At 39.9% G+C, this 18754-nt stretch overlaps 1 protein-coding gene and 1 long non-coding RNA gene across 13 annotated transcripts in view; both read right to left on the bottom strand.

Annotated features, from left to right (window-relative positions):
• LOC127526521 (uncharacterized) overlaps nucleotides 1-18754 on the bottom strand; it is a 212470-nt gene that overhangs the window by 33309 nt on the left and 160407 nt on the right. The gene's annotated exons all lie outside the window — the stretch shown is intronic.
• Nucleotides 1-18754, bottom strand: part of LOC114646048 (membrane-spanning 4-domains subfamily A member 15-like) — a 187291-nt gene that overhangs the window by 30125 nt on the left and 138412 nt on the right. The window contains exon 1 of one of the 12 annotated variants that reach the window (XM_028794027.2): nucleotides 4646-4800. The exons of the other annotated variants lie outside the window; for them this stretch is intronic. The gene's annotated coding sequence lies outside the window, so the exon portion shown is untranslated. Of the gene's footprint in view, nucleotides 1-4645; nucleotides 4801-18754 lie in introns of those variants that run through there. 12 annotated transcript variants of the gene reach the window in all.

The following is an 18754-nucleotide window of genomic DNA, read 5'->3' as shown; positions in this document are numbered from 1 at the left end:
AATTGTCTGCAAGACAAAAGATTTATACATATTTATTCATTCAGTATTTTTCTTATGCTGTGACAAAACATTTCCAAAGACAAAATAAACCATTTTCTGTAGACTTTTAACTGAAGAAGAAAAACTCCAAAGTTAATGTTTGCATAGGTATTTAAACCTCTGTGCTTTGGAAGCTCCATCATTACACCAATGACAAATTAATTACAAAGGTGACAGTCATTTAACAGTCATAATTAAACATGATGAGGTGCTACTTGTGAGTCCTTTCTGTCTCTCTGGATATAAACAGCCCCCTTTGTAAGGGCCGTAATCTTTGGTAGACAGTCACTGCAAAAATGAAAACAAAGGAGCATTCTACTGATGTGAGAAACAAAGTTATTGAAATGCACAAGACTGGGAATGGCTATAAAAATATCAAAAGAGTTTGAATGTCCCATTGCGTGCTGTCGCATTCATCACCAGAAAGTGGAAGGTTCATCAAAGTACACAGACTCTGACTAGAACAGGCTGTCCCTCAAAACTCAACATCAGAGTGAGACATCAACTGGTGGGAGAGGCGACTAGAAATCCAACTGTTACTCTCAGATGTCTGCGACGATCTTTAGCTGGAGTAAAGGTGCAGGGGTCCACAATTTCAAGAGTTCTCCATAAAACAGGCTTCTATGGGAGGGTAGCATGAAAGAAGCCATTCCTTAAGAAAGTCCACATAAAACAACGTATGGCGTTTGCCACAAAGCATGAGAAAAACCCAGTTAAAATGTGGGAGAAGGTTTTATGGTCATATGAGACCAAAATAGAAGTTTTTGGACAGACTTAAGAGGTATGTGAAGTGTAACACTAGCATTGCTCAGGCCTCAAGAAACAACATTCCTACAGTGGAATATGGTGGTGGCAGTCTCATGGGGATGCTATGGGGATGTTTTTCATGTGCTGGGTCTGAGAATCTTGTCAGAGTTGAAGGGACAATGGATGGACACATATACTGCACAATTTTGCAAGAGAACTTGTTCCAGTCTGCTATGAAAGCTCAGGAGAAGATTCATCTTTCAACATGATAATGACCCTAAGCATTAGGCCAATGTGACACTGGGATAGCTCAAAAACAGAAAGGTGAATGTTTTGGAATGGCCAAGTCAAAGCCCTAAGCTTAACTCTGTTGAGAATCTGTGGCACTGTTTGAAAACTGCTGTTCAGAGGTGCCATCTCACCAACATAGAGGGTCTCTAGAAATCCTGCCAAGAAGAAAGGGGCAGAATCACTCCTGAGCAGTGTGCAGAACTGGGGCCTACTTACAAAAGAACGAAGGCTGTTATGGCAGCAAAAGGGTTCTTGACAAAGTATGAATGTGTTGGGCTTGAATACTTAATGCAAACACCAACTTTGGAGTTTTTCTTCTTCAGTTAAATATCTACAGAAAATGGTTTATTTAGACTTTGGAAATGTATTGTTACAGCACAAGAGTTCACATTAAAGAGAATGAATGAATAAACGTGGAAAAATCTTTTGTCATACAGAAAATTAGGATGACTTTTAAAGTGATTGAATACTTTTGCATGTCACTGTTTGTTTCTGAAAGGGCTTGGTGGTTATTATTTTTAACAGTATTTTCCCGTAATTCTGAAATATTCACGGGGCTGACGTGAGGTGCACATTCTGCTGGCTTTTTATTCAATCCTAGCTACATCCAGTATATGCTTGCAGTCAGCTACTTATTCATACAGCTTTTGCACACCAGCTTCTTATTCTATTTTAACAGCATGGCAAAATATTCTACAGCGTGTACATTAATCAGAATCATTACAAACTGATCAATTATTTGAAAAAATAAATATTCCACATTTTGGTTCTGCACAGGTCAAAAATGTTAAACACAACTTTAATATAACAAAGGAATCTGTCTTGTCACAAAACTGTGAAAATTAAGGTGGCCGAACGTGATTTAACACTTTACAGTGCCCATGATAGCACAGTAAATCCTATTTATCAGATATTGGAGTGGAAATACGCAGGTACTCGTACCTGGCAGGGCAAAACTCGGCTGCATCTTAAAAAACGCATATGCCTTGTCACAAAACTGTGAAAGGTAAGATGGCCCAATATGATGTAACTCACATATACTGGTCCTAAATATGGAACATTTAGCTTTTCAAAGAATGGACACGATCATACTGTATCATGTCAAATAATATGCACGTTGCAGATGTGCAAGCAGTGGGACATTGTGGTTAGGGCTTTGTCCTCTAAACCCTACATTTGTCAGTTCAAGTCCTGATAGTGACACTGTGTGACCATGAGCATGTCACTTCACCTGTCTAGGCGGCATGGTGCGGGATCGCTGGGCATAAGAAATGTAACCAGTAGTAACTAAATGTTATACTGGATAAAGGCGTCAGTCGTAAATGTAGAATATTTTGCCTTTAGAATAAGTAACTAGTTGGCAAAAGCTGTGTGAAAAAGTACATTCGTGGGTTGGAAGCGAGCATGTAGCTGGAAGCGAATAAAAAGACGACCAAATACGTACTTAACTTCAGCTTTGTGTTCATTACACACTCAATGGCAGATTCTATTAAATAGTAATAATTACCACCAAGTCCTTTTCCAAACCTATCGTGCGGAAAAAAATACGCCGCTATTTAAAGTAAACCCACATCCGTCTCCTGTCAGCTTCTCTACACGCTCCATGACACTACCGGCCCCTGAGGTCCTATTTCTTGCCCCGCCCATTTACGCTGAAGATCACGTGAACAACCGATATAGTTCGCACGCAGAACCGATATAGTTCATACACAACATGCAATAGTGTGCATTCGCAAACCAGTATGTTTCATACGCAAAACCGATATAGTGCACACACAAATCCAGCATGTTACTTTCACAAAGCCGGCATAGTACGCACACATAAAACCGGTAGAAGACTGACAAGGACTCAATGTAGTGCATACACAAAACCAATAGCGTTCATATGCGAAACCAATATATTACCCACGTGAAACCAGTATAGTGCATATGAAAAACCAGTGCTATACGTAAGCAAACCAGTAGTATACGAACACAAACCAATATAGTTGATACGCAAACCGATTGCATACGCACGCAAACCAATGCAATTCCCTCACAAACCGATAGCAAACGCACGTAAACCAGTAATAAAGTTCAATTCAATATAGTTCATATGCAAACCAGTGCTATGCATATACAAACGGATATAGTTCACGCACAAACCGATAATATACGGACACGAACCAATATGGTTCATATGAATGAAACCAGTATTGTTCGCACGCAAACCAATTAAGTATGCACGCAAACCGATAGTAATCATCCATAAACCAATAATGTTCATGCGTAAACCAATACTTTACGTACAAAAATATATGATTTTTGGCCTGTTTGGCCCCTCATACTTTCTGTTGCCTCCGTCGCAGTCCTGATGGCTGTCTTTCTGAGCGGCTCACTCATACCCAGCAGGGTGTTGAATCGGTAGAGACAGTGGCCTCCGAAGCCCCTGCAGCCTGCTTCCACTGGATGGCTGTGTACTCGCCACCCCTGTGTCCGGCAATCCTCCTGAAGTACCTGCTACTTAGCCATCTTCCTCTCAAACACCTCCTCTATACGATCTTCCTATAGGGCAGTCAATTCTATCAAAGCAAGTTGATTTGAGACCTCTGACAGAATGACAATATCTGGTCGCAGTGATGTTGCCGCTATATGTGCCGGAAACTTAAGATGCTTGCCCTGAATTACCATTATCTGCCAGTTCTGTTCGGTGGTAAGAAATCTGGGCAATCCTCCGAATACCGGTCCCAAATTATTTAACAACTCTTTTCCTATCGAGTGGGCAATATTTAGGAGCGGGAGCAATAAGGTTAGTTATAACCAGCTTACTTATTTAAAAATATAGGTTGCGTGGACTGTTCGCCAGTTACTTGTCGAACTTTCAGTGGCGCAACTGCCACAAACGCAATCTTTTCGGCAATTATATGCATTTGCTCAGCGATAACTACAACATTTAGTTGCTCCGTGTTGAACCGTTACCACTAAGAAACGTTGCAGCTGTTGTGCTGGAATTAATACAAAATATTGGAAATACATCTTATTGTCTTGCAATAAATGTTTTTTCGCGGCTTTCAGTGTAGTATTGTCCACTCGATAGGAAAAGAGTTGTTAAATAATTTGGGACCGGTATTCGGAGGATTGCCGAAATCTGTAACCATCAAAAAGAACAATGCTTTGAAATCTATCTATCGTTCGTTCGTTTATTCTGAAGTGGGAAAATTCCACCGACATAGTTATTAATGTTTAGAACACGGTACGACTTCGTTATGTTTAGTTTTATGTCCCAGCAGTATGTTATTACTCTCAATATGACGTCAGATCGTGTGAATTACATTATTGATGCTTCTTTGCTCTCTGCTCTGCAGCAATAAACTTTCCCAGAAAGCACAGTGAAAAACAATGCTCTCCAGTTTTTATTTTTATTTTTTCAATGTATAATTTTACCTTAAAGTCAATGTATAAAACGCAATAATATACCGTTGCGCTCTCAATTCTTCAGTAAATAAGTTAAAAAAATAAAATAAAGCACAAAGAAAAACGCTTCAATGTACTGTATAAATACAGTACAGTATATAAAGTTTTCCGTTACCTTCTCCGACAGTCGTGGAACTGGTACTGTCCTGTCCGACTCCAACTAAATTTATGTGACCGAGTCCGAGCAGACAAATAAGCGCAGTAGGGATCACAAACTATTTAAATTCAGGGAAGTGGTGCTGGGGACTGTTAAGTGTTGCTCTTATCTATACGGCGTCGCATTTCTCAGTAGCTTGAAAAAAAAAAAACCCGAAACGGAATTCCAGATCCACTGGCGTTCGCATTTCTTTAAGAATCTAAGGGGAAACATGGGGAAAATTATTATACAATTTGTACAACAGGGGTAACAGAAACTGATTTACGAGATATTTATATTTATGACAGTCAATTTCGATTTGCCTGTTTGCAATGCATAAATCATTTATAGCTTTTCCCAATGCTGCACGGACACAGATGCAATTCGTCGCATGGTGCGAGCCAGAAAATAATATCCTTTTTAACAGAGAAATCTTAACAGAGAATAGGGGCTTCCCTTCTCGTTTACCATCGTTCGGGTAAATAAATGCATACAAGACTAGGCATATTTTAGCAAATAACAAACATTTACAAAGCAAACTTTAGCGCATTCCATCCGCGATCCTGATTTTGGATCACGCTGTTCTAAAAATTAACAAAAAAAGATCCCATTACTTCTTCTCTCATACTGTTATTGTGAAACGCTGGACATATGACACGGGCTTTGTGATAAATGCGAAGGGTTGACCGAAACAGCACTAAATACATTGAAATTACTCAACACAGTACCGTGCCGTCCACCTTGCCTGTGCAAACTGCACTTTCTCCCGAGTGGCTTCTTTCTCGTACTCAAATTTTCCTCCCACGTCCCAGTGAAGTGCACATTAGATAGGACATTAAAACCTCAATGCTTTGCACCCGAAGATTCTGTTCCCGAATCGGATAAAGCGCATTCATTAAAATTGCTGTGATAGAGTTAAAGTAACCACTTAGGAGTTGACCCATATTTGCACATAAAGGTAAAAGTACAGGTGGCGCAGTGGGTAGCGCTGCTGCCTCGCAGTCGCCTCCCGGGTCCTCCCTGCGTGGAGTTTGCATGTTGTCTGCGTGGGTTTCCTCCGGGCGCTCCGGTTTCCTCCCACAGTCCAAAGACATGCAGGTTAGGTGGATTGGCGATTCTAAATTGGCCCTGGTGTGTTTGTGTGTGTCCTGCGGTGGGTTGGCACCCTGCCCAGGATTGGTTCCCTGCCTTGTGCCCTGTGTTGGCTGGGATTGGCTCCAGCAGACCCCCGTGACCCTGTGTTCGGATTCAGCGGGTTGGATAATGGATGGATGGATGGTAAACGTATTTATTTCACACTATGTCACTGTGCACGTAAACATTCTTTTACTGATAGCCATGTTATGTTTTATTATAAAAGGATGCATCTGTTTGACACAAGCTAGAGGCACAGAAACAGAGCAGAAAGTCATCTCAGCAGTTTATTTTTGCCATTGCATGTTCACCATACAACACGCAAAAAAAAACCTCATTTCATTTTCCATCTCACCTTTTCTCCTCTATCCATCATACAACTAATCACAATACAGAAGCCACCACAGTTAAGGTAAATAGGTGCAACCTCACAACACAAAGAACATGTAATCATTAAGTTCGCAAATACTGTATATAAATACTGCATAAATTATTTAAAGTAACAGTTTATAACCTGATTCTACACTATGTACTATGCACTATGGTGCTTTAGATATCAAAGCTCTGCAGATACTGGAAACTAAGTAGATTACTGAGGAAGTAGACCTACTCATTACTATCTTCCTTAATATTATAAAAATGAATGGGGTCAGGGATCACTGCCACTTTGGTTACCTTTTAGTTGAAGGTTACAGCATAGATTTTCTATTAAAAATTCTGTGCTAGCCAGCACTGTCACCTAGAAGATGGACGAGGGGTGGACAGGTGATTGAGCTCTGCTTTCCAGGAACCCTTGAAACTTTCTTGTTGCACCAGGAAGGCTCAAGAAGTCAGGTGGAGACTCCTAGGGCATTATACTGTAAATACAGCCTCACTGATGATAACGGGGAGGATGGAAAGGGACATTACGCACTGTGTTAGACAACAATTGGGGACACTGCGAGAGTTGAAAATCCTGTCTAGTTAAGTGACTGTCATTTTTATGGGGCGTTTCCCACAGCTTTAACAGCGAACAATGATTCTGCTAGAAGTCCTTCTGTGAATCATACGTTGTTACATAAACAAGCCCATTATTGGGTTTAACTCCCATTCGTTGTTTGTATTGGTCTTTTCATCTCAGTTCTCATTGCAATACTATTTCCTCCTTGCTTAGTTAGTAAATATATTTTAAATATTTCTTTTCATTTGCTTCTGTGGTGTGTCTTTCAGTTTAAGAATATTTTGGTGTGTTAAGTAGACGAAGGATAAAACAACAGTTTTCCATCTGCTGGCGAGATGTAGATTCTATCGTACCAACTTCTCACCACCTATTGACCCGGTGAGAGCTTATGCAGATTGTCACATACATTAATGCATGTCCCCCATTTCAAGAAACCCAAGGAGATCCTCGCAGGATCTTCTGAATGGAGTGATCTGACTGGTTATAGGCGTTCGAGAAACTGGACCATTAGATCATGCTAATATGTATATTCAATCAGATTTGTACTTTTGGTTGTCAATACAGTGCAGACGGCACAAATCATTTTCAGGAAGATTGCAGCTCTGTCAGAAGGAAGTACCCACGGTCTCTGATTTATGCACATAAAAGTTCAGCCTGACTCACATTTAAATGGGACTCAGTGCAAGTGAAAATTCAAGGCTAATACTAAGAGTGCCAGAGAACTGGCTGAATCATTGATATCCAATGAAAATGCCATTAACAGACATTTGGACATGAAACCAACATATGCAGGCTTGAAAAGAAGAACATGCAAGTAATAAATAAGACTTTAATACCAAGACCCTTCGAGCCCCACCTCATTATCCCCCCCAGCCCACACACATCCCCACAAGATAAACTCATCCCCCCCCCCCCCCTCCTTATTTGCTATATATTGCCTTGGATTCCAGTTTGTCTAATCATTTACCTCTGGTGATGACTCCTGATAGGAGTTGAAAGCTTAGGAATAAAAAAAATGATTTAAGATACATGATTAGTTTTCTACCTTTGTGGATTTCCAGCTACAAATACACAAGCCATATCACAGACCATCACTTCTATTAATCTATATATATATATATATATATATATATATATATATATATATATATATCCATATTACTAAACGAGAATGGTAAACCGGATATGGACGCAGGGACCTGCCCGTGGATGCAGGAGACATAGTGCGCAGGCACCACACAAAGCCCCCCTCCCCAGAGTGAAACGGGAGAGACTACGAACATGCACAGGCGTCACACAAAGCCCCCCCCCCCCCTGCCCCAGAGCAAAACAGGAGAGACTACGAACCGTCTGACATGCCGCAAGCAGGATAAAGCGAGGTCAGAAATAAAAGACAGAGTAGGAAACAAAGTAAAATGTCATAAAGAGGTTAAAGAACGGGGCCAAACACATAGAGAGCAGGTTACAGATGATGAAAATTGGAATGCAACAGCTTCAAAAAAACCTAGGCACGAAACACATGCACAGCGAGGGACAGAATATAAAGGCGGAAACAACGACAGTTAAACGTCCACACCACACAGCGGAGGCAGACCCGGAAGGTGTAGGCGCCTACATCGCGGGAAAGTACGAAAGGCAAAGGCGCCTTATATATATTGTCACAAAAATGAGACATAGTCACATAAAGGTTTGGGGCAGCCACCCGTATAATTTGTTCTCCTGGCTGCAATGTTGCTTTTTTTTGAAATATAGCACTGATATGCTCACAACAGAGTCCAAAACAAAACTGAGGGAATAGGGAAAAGGGGCAGGCTTTTAAAGGGGAAGACAGGAAGTGAGGTCATAAGGATCAGGCCCATGTTCTTCCACCATTGGTTCGAGCCCGGACGTGACATCACAGGGGCTGGAGCTGGTAAGGTCTCCTTCCATTGGCCCGTTCCCGGAAGTGATGTCAAGAGAGCCAGGTGGAATCTCCCGTGAATGGTCTACACGATAGGGAGAAAAAAAATCAGTGCACTCTGCCACATCCCGGCATGCCTCAGAACTGCCTTCACTCAAGCCCTTTAGCTGCTTCCCATGCGCACGTGTGTGACAATATATATATACTGTACATATATATAAAATCCAATGTCTGCCTGTATTACTGTATGGTTTTCATGAGAAAACTACTTAATGGATTTAAGTCAGGTTTTTTTCTATAATTTGCTTGAACATTCCAGTTGATTTTGCGACTTTTCTCATTACGCTAAGTATTATAGTTCAGTTTGTGGCACTGATTTATTCACGCGAATTCGAGAGACAGGCTGCGGACCGAGGGGAGGGAGAGGCGGGACCTCAAGAGTAGGGAGCTGGGCAGGGCATTCTCACTCACGCGCCAGCCTCAGGTCGTGTCACTGTACCTCTCACCATGTGTTGGACCGTACCTTGGCTTCACTTAGCTAGCGATACCTGTTTGTTAAGCAGACATTATCATCTAGAGATTATTAAACAGTAACGTTTGTCATTTTTGAGAGGGAGATCACAGGTACATGTGTTTTAGAGGGTACCTGCTCATGGGTAGAGATATCATAGCCACATGCTCTTCTCTCCATGCTGGGAGACGCTCTTCCATCAGAGCTGAACACGATCAGATACAGTGGCAGTGTTTGACATTGTAGCATACCTACCTTCCCCTTGGACAGAGATACCTTGCCAAATTTTTACATTTTTGGCAAAGAGATCACAGCTACATTCTTGCCCCGATAGCAAAACCAAAAGTATTGTATATCAAGAGGCTCTTTGATACGAAAGCTATCAATATAAATTCATCTCAATACAAATTATTACATTTATTTATTTATTTTTCTAATTGATTTTTAAAGTTTGTTCTGTTTCACTACTACATGAGCGGAGCCACGGGGGAGAGCTAGTCAATTATATAATAAGTATTTTATGTCTTAAATAAGCTTCACCAGCAAGAGTTCCTTGCTAACCATTTTTATTCACTGTTTTTCTCTTGAGTGTAACAGGAAAAATGACATTTTAGTCAGCCAATCCCTTTTATCAACTTCATAGGTTTGCTTTCTGAATCCAAACCATCTGAAATGTTCTGCATGGATTTTCGGAAATTAAATTTATGCATTTTACATATTCTGCAGTAGTGAGAATTATAATATATATAAAAATTGAAGATCTGGATCTGTGAAATGCAGTGCATTTTTTAATTTGCAGTAATCTTAAATATGCATTATATACTACCTTTAAAAAGGAAACAAGGAAATGGAACTGGAATTGGAATTCAACAACAACTACAGGAAACTGAATTGGAGTTGCCAGGGGGCCACTGCTGCATGAAGGCCTCCCAACTTTACAGAGCCGTGTATGTATGCACAATAAAATAAATATCCATCTATCCATTCATGCATCTATCTTCTGGATGGACATATCCCATTAAGCATCAGCCCATTACAGAGTGAACACAGTTACTGCAGACAATTTAGCAACACCAGTTTGCCTAAACTGCATGTCTTTGGACTGTGGGAGGAAGATAGACCACTCAGTGGAAGCCCACATGGATACACAGAAAACATGCAAACTCAACAGAGGGAGCTCCTTCTTACTTGCATGTGCTAATCAACATGCTACATCTTTCTGGTACTATGATTAGTGAATGTAACAACCTTCACTCGTAACTTGTTCCTTCTTTACCTTGAAACTGCTGTATTCCTCATCTGAAATGACTAACTAAGGGAAATGTCCAGTTGTAGGAACTAATAATGTGTGTGTGTCCTTATGATTCATACAATTCTCAGCAACCTTATCAGTGGAGACTAAACTAGCTTCAACAATTGATTTTTAAAGAAATTGTTTTTAAGTTTGCAAAGATGAAGTCAAGAAAAAACCTGTTTTGAATTTGAGGGAATTGTATTTTGTAATTGCTAAGGACTTTAAACATTATTATTTTTAAAACTCTTTGTAAAACAAAGCTATCATCAAGCAATTAACCAGTTTATTATTATTTATTATATTATTTTTGTTTACAAATTTTGTAAATAAAATATTTACAGTACTGAAATACAAAGTCAAAATTACATTCATTTACCTAATATCTGGAGTTAACTGCCAGTTTTCTTTGACATCAATTATCAAGAATTGTGAAATGCATTATAATACATGTATATCTGTAGTGCTCATAAAATGCATTCATGAATATGAATATTTAAATCAGTTCATAATCTATTTAAACTACCAGATTACAAGCACAATTTTATATAGGTAATACTATATCAAAGTGTATAATAGCAATAATCCTATATTTATGAGATACTACATTATAGAATGGGTTATATGATTGAGGATGGGGTGCTGTTTACAGAGATGCCTTAGGCAACAAAAATTCTACAGCCAGCCTTGGGAAAAATTTTGTTTATTGGAAGGTTCTGAGAGATGGGTGGATTTTGTCTTGAAGCACTTTACCAAATAATTGAATATAACATGAGTTACTGTTTTCTTGGCCACCCAGTTTTTGTAGCTTACTGCCTGTGCACTTTATGTTCCCACAGTTGGTCCAGATGATATACCTATGGAAGCATGGACGTGTCTAGGAGAGATGGCAGTGGAGTTTTTAACCAGCTTGTTTAATGGAATCTTGAAAGGTGAGAGGATGTCTGAGGAGTGGAGAAGTGAGGATGCAGGGAGTAGAGTTGGCAAAGGTGGATGAGTTTAAATACTTGGGATCAACAGTACAGAGTAATGGGGATTGTGGAACAGAGGTGAAAAAGTGAACTTGCAGAACTGGACAGTGACTCTGAAAACCCTGTGGTGGTAGGCAGGTTTATGGTAAACTTAGTCTGTTGATGTATCAAAATGAAGGTTTGCTCTGGGAGCAGACACTTGTACATTGTATTGTCTTCTGAGTCCACAGGTAGGGGAATGCCCTGAAAGGGTGTATAAACTCTTGGCTAAATTAGGGATGGATCTAGATATCATTGTCCATGTTGGAGCAAATAACATAAATGAAGGTGGTTATCAGTGTGCAGTCAAAATTTAAAGAGTTAAGTGCCAAGCTGAGGTATATAATTGACAAGGTAGACTTCCCCAAATGTCTTCCTGAGCTGCACAGCCATCCAGGTAAGACTGAAGACATTAAAACATTTAACACATGGCTCAAACCTTGAAGTAAAATAGAGAGATATGCAACCCCAATTCCAATGAAGTTGGGATGTTGTGTAAAACGTAAATAAAAACAGAATACAATGATTTGCAAATCCTTTTCAACCTATTTTCAATTGAATACACTACAAAGACAAGATATCGAATGTTCAAACTGATAAACTTTATTGTTGTTTTGCAAATCTTCATTCATTTTGAATTTGATGCCTGCAACACGTTCCAAAAAAGCAGGGACAGGAGCAGCAAAAGACTGGGAAAGTTGTGGAATGTTCAAAAAACACATGTTTTGAACATTCCACAGGTGAGCAGGTTAATTGGAAACTCATGATTGGGTATAAAAGGAGCATCCCCAAAAGGCTCAGTCATTCACAAGCAAGGATGGGGTAAGGTTCACCACTTTGTGAATAACTGTGTGGGCAAATAGTCCAGCAGTTTAAGAACAACGTTTCTCAACGTACAATTGCAAGGAATCTAGGGATTTCATCATCTACTGTCCATAATATCTTCAAAAGATTCAGAGAATCTTCAGAAATCTCTGCACGTAAGCGGCAAGGCTGATTGTTATCAGCGCAAAGTTCAAAAGCCATCGTCTGTGATGGTATGGGGGTGTGTTAGTGCCCATGGCATGGGTAACTTGCACATCTGTGAAGGCACCATTAATGCTGAAAGGTACATACAGGTTTTGGAGCAACATATGCTGCCATCCAAGCGATGTCTTTTTCAGGGACGTCCCTGCTTATTTCAGCAGGACAATGCGAAGCCACATTCTACATGTGCTACAACAGCGTGGCTTTGTAGTAAAAGAGTGCGGGTACTAGACTGGCCTGCCTGCAGTTCAGACCTGTCTTCCATTGAAAATGTGTGGCGCATTATGAAGCGCAAAATATGACAATGGAGACCCCGGACTGTTGAGCAACTGAAGTTGTACATCAAGCAAGAATGGGAAAGAATTCCACTTACACAGCTTCAACAATTAGTGTCCTCAGTTCCCAAATGCTTATTGAGTGTTGTTAAAAGGAAAGCTGATATAACACAGTGGTAAACATGCTCCGTCCCAGCTTTTTTGGAACGTGTTGCAGGCATCAAATTCAAAATGAGTGAAGATTTGCCAAACAACAATAAAGTTTATCAGTTTGAACATTCGATATTTTGTCTTTGTAGTGTATTCAATTGAATATACAGTAGGTTGAAAAGGATTTGCAAATCATTGTATTCTGTTTTTATTTACTTTTTACACAACGTCCCAACTTCATTGGAATTGGGGTTGTAGGTTTATGGGACATTGGGACTCTTTCCGGAAAAGACAGCACCTTGTTCTGCTGTGATGGCTTAGATTTGAACAGAAGGTGTATCAATATATTGCAGAAGGATATGAGTAGGGTAGTGAAGGATTGGGGAACAGGAAGGTTAGGACAGGTCAGGTTTAGAATTGCACATAAAGGAATGAACACTGGTGAAATCCCTGCAGTCTAAATATCAGGAGCACACTGGTATTGAGGATGCAGTCCTCTACATGCTACACTATACCCACTCCTTTTTGGATGAACCGGGTAGTTATGTGAGGATCATTTTTTTTATTTTTCAAGTGCATTCAACACCATCCAACCTTCCATTCTTAAATATAAACAGGAGAGGATGGTTGTAGACTCCACCTTCCCCTCCTGAATTCATAAATACCTGATTAGATGACTTCAGTTTGTCAAACTGGGGAACTGTGTCTTAGGGACGGTAGGAGCAACATTGGGGCCTCACAAGGGACTGTTCTGGCCCCATTCCTGTTCAAATTATACACAGCAGACCTTAAATATAAGTTGGACTTTTGTCACATTCAGAAGTACTCAGTTGATACAGCTATTGTAGCATGCATAAGGAATGGACAGAGGGGGGGAATATAGGGGTCTGATTGGAGCTTTCAGTGACTGGAACAAAAAGAACTGCCTGGTTCTGAACACAAAACCATGGAGATGTTTGTGGATTCCCCCTTCAGCCTGTTAACATCTGAGGGGAGGACATTGAGGTGGTGCAGACTTATAAATATCTAGTTGCCCCCCTTGATGACAGACAGGACTGGTCAGTGAACATAGATGTCCTCTACAGGAAGGTGCAGAACAGGCTCTTTTTCCTCAGATCATTTGCTTATGTAGTGAAATGTTGTCTCTTTTCTATATATGCCAGTGTCCTCTTCTTTGCTGCCATGTGTTGGAGAGGCAGTATGACAGATAAGAAAATGTAAAGACTGGACAAGCTGGTGAAGAAGGCTGGCTCAGTGCTAGATAGAACTATGGTCTCACTGGGAGTGGTGGTGGAAAGGTGTATGGAAAAGAAGGTACAGGCCATCCTTGACAGTAGCAGTGACCCTTTCCACAACATTTTGGCAGGTAAGAGAAGTAAATGTAACAATTGCCTTCTCTCACTGCACTGTAAAACAGAATACTTTAGAACAGCGGTTCTCAAACTGTGGGGTGCGCCCCCCTAGAGTAACAAAAAAAGGGGGCAAAGATGTGAAAAAAAGAAAACAAGAATCAAAAATATGAAAAATACATCTATTGAAACCAAAACAAATTAACATAAACTACATTCTGATACTAGAAAAATAAATATAGAGTTAGATAAATGTCGATAAAAGTTAAGTAGGTAAAATAAAATATGCATTTATGATATATCATTAATTAAAAAAGAAAAAATTGGTATTAGTGGGCTCCTTTGAAAAAAACGTTTGGAGGAGTGATTAAAACTGTTGTGAAAACTCAGGTCGCAAATACTTAAAGGTTGAGAAATGCTGCTTTAAAAGATCATTTGTTCCTACTGCTGTGAGATTTTATATCTCCATTGTCAACGCAAGTGATTCACGACCTTGTCACCACTCTACCTTCCAACAGTATAACAATTGGCAGTTTGTACTCTTTAATATTTATTTATTGTTTTGTTCTACTTGTGTTTTTTTTTTTTTTTTTAAATAAATCGTAACCATGTTTACTGATGCACTTGAGCTACTGGACGCCTGAATTTCCCTGAGGGGATGAATAAAGTATCTATTGTAAAAGAAGAGAGGGAGAGAGCAAAAAGATATGGGGATCCACCTGTATATTAACATACAAAACAATTCCTTGCAAAAAAAGTGCAGAGTAACTCCTTGAGCAGAGTCCAATATGGGAGTGATTCAAGATGTGGGTTGGTTGGAACTTATAGGAGACGGGCAGGAAGAGGTGGGTTCAATGCTGGAAGTGATGACAGTTGGAGGTGTGGTTATGGAGGGAACATGGGAGCTGGTGTTCTTTAATCTTAGCTTCCCTTCTGGTGGTCTGTAGGAGAAGGAGAAAAGATGTTAGTGAGCTTCATCAACCCCGGCTCTGCAGCTTCACCTCAGTCAAGCCCTTAGGGCGGGTTTATACTTCATGCTCAGAACACTTACGAGCACGCATCATGGCTGTACAGTACTTCCATTTCACACTGTGGCTCAGATTCACTCTGACCCTGTGATTTATGTCTTGAAAAATACTACATCACTAATATTAAGATCCGTATAAGCCCTTCAAAATTTCAGCTACAAAGCCTGTTGTTTAAAAGCAACTCTTTTTAATAATAATGCTTCTGAATATGTGAGAACACTATTAATTTATTGTTTAAGGGTGATATTATTTCACCAGTACAATGGGTCCTGGAGACCCCACTCTTATACTTACCCCATGTACAAGGATGGTACAATTTCAAAGATTAAGTTTACCAAGGAGCCCCATGCTATTATGATTACCACACAAAGGGGGAGATTAGAAATCAAAGGATGTTGTACAGGAAACTCTTTCATTATCTAATGAGAAGTGGAGAAGGAGAAAGAGAAAATGGAGGAATACCATGTGTTGTTACTATTGCACAGAGGCCTCAAGTTTATTATTATGCCTTGTGATGGATGTCCGGCTTCATATTCCGGCACTCACCCCCAGGCCACCAGGAGGAGCTCTCCCGACAGCATGGACGGGCCCCGAATTCCAGCAGGGCCTCATGGACTGTGTAGTTTTTATGCACAGCCCTGCTGGATACCATGGGGACCACTGGGAGTCGCTGTAGGGAGGCCCGTGGACTCATACATGCCCTATAACCCGGAAGTGCGTCATAATCCAATGACAGGAAGAAACAACATGCTTCCGGGGTGAAGATAAGGACTGTTTACCCTGACCCGGAAGGAATAAGGACTTGTGGGTAATGGGCAGGAACACCTCCGGGTCAGGGAGTATAAAAGGACTCTGGGAAAGCCGACACTGAGCTGAGCTGGGAGGTAGGGTGGCTAAGTGTCTGGGAGTGTGGAGGATTGAGTATTGTTGTGTTTATTGACTTTTGAGTATTGTGGAGTGGAGGGTGCTTTGTGCATGTTATTGTCTAAATAAAAGTAATATTTGGACTTTTACCTGGTGTTTGGAGTGGTACCTGAGGGTTCAAGAGGTGGATCAGAACCTCAACTGCTACAGCCTACAGAAGATAAAGAAATTCTAACTTGCATGTGCTCTACAGACCTGTGACAAAATTATGATACAATTAATGTAATGAATACTACATTAAATACAACATCAGGCAATAGATACAGGATAGGAATCACACATCAGCCACATTCATGTAGTTGTCATAATGTGCAGGTACTGAGAATCCCAATGATCTGAGGTCCCAGAATGTAGTGGTGCAATTATTGATTGCCCTGTATTGTTTGCCAAAATAGAGGAACGAAAGAAAAGTGACTGTGGTGGGATGAAGTGTGCATGTGTTGCATGTATATACTGAACAGAAAGGAATTGTGAGCCAGTGATATGTAGAGCCGACTTCATTGTCCTTTGCAATGATTTGCAGTCTTGAGCTGAGCTGGTGCCATACAGGGATGCAATACTGTCAAGTATTATTATTATTAATTTCATTTATGTAGCACCTTTCCTATGCTCCATGCACTTAAGAAATATAGGATAAAATTATTAACACAGGATACACAGAGTAATATCAGACTTAAACACCAAATATCAGTTGATTCCGAATTAAATTAAAAAACAAACAGGAAAATGAACAAATAACATAGTTTATGTATGCTTACATGTGGGAGTATACGTTGTAAATATAGATGTTACAATCATTCATGATAATACGGAACAATAAATAGAATAAGATCACATTTCATTATCGCTTGTAACAACAGGGGGTGCCAATGGCCTCAAACCTCAGGCACAATAACACCCAGCACAACTCCGGATTTAAAATAATAGATTTCTATTTTTGCCAGCCTCCTTTTCCAGAGCAGACAGCCATAAATACCACAATACCACTGTTTAATTGTCTTCTGCTCCTTCCACACCTCCTGGTTAGTTTTGCCTGCTGCCTCCTGACTCGCTGATGTGAGATGACAGACTCCCTTTCACGTTAGACCCGGGAATGCTCTTCCGGTGTCACTGCACTGCATGCCGGGAGGACTTCTGGTTTACATGGAAACCAATGTTCTGTACCTTAATTCCCATGCAACCTTGTGTGTGTCCTGATTGGGATCAGCCTAGACGAACATTGCCACCTTCCGTGTGGGGATAAGGACTGCTCCCAGTATCCACATTTATCCAGTCCATTTATTATACCTTATGGACACTGATATCTTGCCCGTCCGTCCTCCATGGTACTTACATAGTTTTAGAGCCAAACATTAGAAAGATATCGGCATTTCAATGGCTAGATCTGATGCTCTCTTCAGATCTAACAATTACAGCCAGACCAATGCCCTGACTTGAGCTGTGCATCGCTGCAAATTAATAGGCATGATGGAGTCACCTCATTTACTCCTCAAGTTTTTTCTTTTTTTTTTTTTTTTTTTGCATTTTTGTGTGACATATCAGGATTGAGTCTGCAATGAATCAGATAGTTCTAGTGCCTTACCACTGATGAGTTGTATGTAAAGCTTGGCCTTGTCACATTTGTACTCAACAATAGTGATAAGACACCCCCCAAAGACACAAAATATATAAAAGTACATTATTGTTAACATTTATGATGTTGAATTCCCCCCCAAATTGGGGGCATTGGTGCTTGGGAGAGATTTTTTTTTTCATTTTGTTCCTCTTTCATATGTATATACAGTATTAATAAGCACATACGGTAGTGCTCCAGATTGCAGTGTCAGCATACATTTTTGAGGGTGATGCAGTATCAATACAAAGCTATCAGAATAACGCCAGAGAGCTTTCTTTTCCCTAGTTTGTTTCTGATATCATTGCCTCTGTGTAATATTTGGTTTGTTAGCTGTCAAATTTGATCATGTTCTAATTAAGTATTTAATTTTTTATTATTTGTTCCTCTGTTCTTCCTGAAGTCCATGGTGGAATTTTTTTTTGTTTAATTATAGTTAATTTGAGTTTTTAAATTGTTTAATTTCATTAATCTGTACATTATTGCTGAAACAAATTATTGTTAAATAAATCAAATTTAAATAAGAATCTTAAGTTTTATTAGACTGAGAAAAGTTTTTATGGTGTTGGCCTTCCTGTTCAGCATAAACATAACAAGTTTGCCTTCACTAAGCCTTTGCTTAACTGATGCATGGAACATGTTACAAAAACATAAAAAGAAAATTGCTGACCATCATAGGCTGCCTGCTGCAGCGTGGGACAAACTTAACATCTTGAAATGAAAATCTAATTCACTATGCAGATTTTGCTCCTAGTCTGTTTTCTCTCAGGCCATTGTTTTAGCTGTCATGCAGACTTGATTTATGGAATGACTTCCACAAAGGTTAAAGAATGAAATGCCATGTCTAATAGGGACATTATTTTAACATTGTGGCACAAGTCAAGCAATAACACAGCAGAAATAAGAGGAATTTTATTTTGAAATAAATGTGGAATGCA

This window comes from Erpetoichthys calabaricus, chromosome 2 (assembly GCF_900747795.2).
Source record: "Erpetoichthys calabaricus chromosome 2, fErpCal1.3, whole genome shotgun sequence".
Lineage (NCBI taxonomy): Eukaryota > Metazoa > Chordata > Cladistia > Polypteriformes > Polypteridae > Erpetoichthys > Erpetoichthys calabaricus.
This window is presented reverse-complemented; position numbering and strand designations above follow the sequence as displayed.